The following is a 3,893-nucleotide window of genomic DNA, read 5'->3' on the forward strand; positions in this document are numbered from 1 at the left end:
TTCTAAGCTATGACCTTGTTATGAACAGTATTTGCATTCACTGTGCAAATGTCCATGTATTATCTATTTAAGCAACATCATAGTGCCATCACTCAAGGAAGCTGAATGAGCTGAACATTGATATAGCTCTTCCCCCTTTCCCATTTTTAAAATGGAACAAATACGTTTTATGTTCCCCTCTCTCTCCCCTTTTTCCTTCCCCTTTGGGAAACATGTCAGGAACTAGATAGTTTAAGATGAGCAGTTGAGGGGACTGAGAGATTGATCCACACAGAGCCTGGCTTCTTTGTGCTTCATCGTAAGGCGTTCTGCTGGCCAGCCTAATTAAGTACCCTCTTAACAAGAGAACCTCGTGGAAATCCAGCTGGCAACTCAAAGAAGTTCAGGAAGCAGGACCACAGGGATTATACTCTGGGATCCTGGCCATGAGGTTGGAGGCCTCACCTTGTTGAAAAGAGACACTGGATTTAAATGGTGCAGCATGACTTTATTCCTGCTTGGCTAAATTTCTCAACATCACAGTCAGCTAAGTCACCTATAGCAACTTTCAAAAAACATGGAGGGCACCTATCCCAAGGAGATGGTAGATTTGGAGTAAGCTGTTGTAGACGTAATCCCTCTGATGGCTTTTTCAACAATGGACCTCTTCAGATAATAGGAGATTCTTGGCACCAGCCCTCCCTGTTCCGCCATGATTCTGTGGACTCTGGTGTCTCTAGGGGAGCGTATGCTGGAATCACAGGGAACCTATCTAGTTGGCGTGGCTCTGCACTAGGTCATGATGGTATAAGCCAGCATAGTGGGGTTGGCACTGGAAACCATCACCACTGGAATGGCAGCTTCCACGTCAAGAAAGAATGTGCCTTTTAGGAAAAGCCACCTACAGATACTAGGGGGGAGAAGAAAGAAGATAAGGTAGAAGAGTTGCTATTTGAAGAGGAAGACTTTCCTTCTTTGAATCCAGAAACTGGCAAACAGAATCAGCCATGCAGACCTACTGGGACCCCTTCTAAAGTGTGGGAAAACCCACCTAGTGCCAAGCAGCCCTCCAAAATGCTAGTCATCAAAAAAGTTTTCAAAGAAGATCCTGCTGCTGCCTTCTCTGCTGCATTCACCATGATCTCATCATGCAAATGGAAACAAATTGTTAACCATGGTTCCAAGTGTGTATAAGAACCTGGTTCCTAAGCCTGTACCACCTCTATCCAAGGCCAGTGCATGAAAAGCTGACAGAATGGAACACAAATCAGGAGCCCTTTCCTCTAGCCAGTTCAGTTCAGTTCAGTCGCTCAGTCGTGTCCGACTCTTTGAGACCCCAGGAACCGCAGCACACCAGGCCTCTCTGTCCATCACCAACTCCCGGAGTTCACTCAAACTCATGCCCATTGAGTCAGTGATGCCATCCAACCATCTCATCCGCTGTCGTCCCCTTCTCCTTCTGCCCTCAATCTTTCCCAGCATCAGCTTCTTTTTAAATAAGTCAGTTCTTTGCATCAGGTGGCCAAAGTATTGGAGTTTCAGCTTCAACATCAGTCTTTCCAATGAACACCCAGGACTGATCTCCTTTAGGATGGACTGGTTGGATCTCCTTGCAGTCCAAGGGACTCTCAAGAGTCTTCTCCAACACCACAGTTCAAAAGCATCAATTCTTTGGCGCTCAGCTTTCTTTATAGTCCAACTCTCACATCTATACATGACTACTGGGAAACCTATGGCTTTGACTAGAGAGACCTTTATTGGCAAAGTAATGTCTCTGCTTTTGAATATGCTGCATAGGTTGGTCATAACTTTCCTTCCAAGGAGTATGCATCTTTTAATTTCATGGCTGCAATCACCATCTGCAGTGATTTTGGAGCCCCCAAAAATAAAGTCTGACACCGTTTCCTCTGTTTCCCCATCTATTTGCCATGAAGCAATGGGACCAGATACCATGATCTTAGTTTTCTGAATGTTGAGATTTAAGCCAACTTTTTCGCTCTCCTCTGTCACTTTCATCAAGAGGTTCTTTAGTTCTTCGCTTTCTGCCATAAGGGTGGTGTCATCTGCATATCTGAGGTTATTGATATTTCTCCTGGCAATCTTGATTCCAGCTTGTGTTTCTTCCAGCCCAGCGTTTCTCATGATGTACTCTGCATAGAAGTTAAATAAGCAGGGTGACAATATATAGCCTTGATGTACTCCTTTTCCTATTTGGAACCAGTCTGTTGTTTCATGTCCAGTTCTAACTGTTGCTTTCTGACCTGCATACAGGTTTCTCAAGAGGCAGGTCAGGTGGTCTGGTAGTCCCATCTCTTTCAGAATTTTCCACAGTTTATTGTGATCCACACAGTCAAAGACTTTCCTTTGGCCAAGAGTCTACTTTTACAGACCAATCTGTTATCAAACCAGTAGTACTGGCTGGTGGTGTGGTTTTAAGCTCTCTCAAAGAGAGCCCCACCAGCACCACTCCTCCAGTTGTGATCAGCTCCTCTCATCTGGCCAAGTTGACCCGCGGAACTATTGACAGGAAGGGCGAGCTCCTGAAGACTCTGAAGGATGACCGGAAAGGGGACTTCTCAGAGAGCAGAGAGTGTGAGACGCTGAAAGATTTGGAGGACAACAGCACACCTGAACCAAAGGAAAACGAGAGGAAGGCTGTCATCAGAATGGTCTCGCTCTCCCTGTAGAAGAGGAAGGGGAGGTCCTCTCTCACTCTTTGGAAGCAGAGTACAGGTTACTGAAAGCAATGAGATGGCAGGAGCATCCTGAAAATGATGAGAATTTCCTGCCCCTCGCAAAGGATGAGCTCAGAGAGTTCCACATGAAGACAGAGCAACTGATAAGAAACGGCTTTGGGAAGAATGGCTTCTTGCAGAGTCGAAGTTCCAACCTATTCTCCCCTTGGAAGAGCGCTTGCAGAGCAGAGTTTGAGGACTCAGACACGGAGACAAGTAGCAGTGAGACATCTGATGACAATGCCTGCAAGTAGGCATATAAATGCCCACAGTGAAATCTGACCCAGTAAACTCAGCTTGTGTGTTTAGGGATTATACAGAAGAAATCGTTCTTTTCCTTTTCTTATGTTATTGTTGAATACTTCATGCACCCGAGAAATGATCATATCCCAAAGAGAGAGTGAGCAATTGGCTTGTTTAGCTTTTGTTGTTGTTTTTCCCTGTTATCTGCTTGATAGAAAGAACTTTGTGTGGTGGGAAAGATTTTTAAAACACACACACATACACACAGTATAAATGGGGCAATGCTCAGGTGGGAGCTGTCAGTGCAGACGGGAAGAGACACTGGTCTGCAGCAACAGCTTCTACTACCAGCCCTTGGGGCCACTCACCCCTGTGCTCAGGCCATCACTGTCAATGACAAAGTGACTATTGAAGTTATAATTGTATTAAATTAATGCTAATAATTTGAATATTTTATTTTATTTCTGGCAGCTCAGGTAAGGTTAGCCCTTAACCAAGCATATGTTCCTCCCTTTTTTTTTCTTTCTGGGTACAGCTGCAAAATATTTGGATATAGGAAGTGTTGTGCTATTCTTGCAGCCTTGATATTCAGGGTGGATTGTAAAATATAAATTTTTGTGAGATTTCAAAGATTAAGATTACTTTGATAACATTATTTACAGATTTAAAAGATGTGGTTATCACAGGTCTGTTGAGGGGGAAAGCTACTGCATAAAATAACTAACTTGAAATAAATAGTTTGCATCAGTTTGGTGGGGGGGACCTTTCTTTTTTTTTTAATTTTAAAAAGCAGAATCCAATGTATTTCAAACTTACAAAGGCTCAAAGAATTTCTTATAAGTAGACCTCGAACACAGGTCTCCCACATTGCAGGTGGATTCTTTACCATATGAGCCACCAGGGAAGCTCACAAGTAGACTCATACATTGGAAATGT

At 43.8% G+C, this 3,893-nt stretch overlaps 1 pseudogene; it reads left to right on the forward strand.

Moving 5' to 3' along the window:
* Window positions 1-471: 471 nt before the first annotated feature.
* On the forward strand, window positions 472-2,968 carry LOC138080640 (vasculin-like protein 1; annotated as a pseudogene).
* The last annotated feature ends 925 nt before the right edge of the window (window positions 2,969-3,893 follow it).

This window comes from Capricornis sumatraensis, chromosome 6, assembly GCF_032405125.1.
Source record: "Capricornis sumatraensis isolate serow.1 chromosome 6, serow.2, whole genome shotgun sequence".
Classification (NCBI taxonomy): domain Eukaryota; kingdom Metazoa; phylum Chordata; class Mammalia; order Artiodactyla; family Bovidae; genus Capricornis; species Capricornis sumatraensis.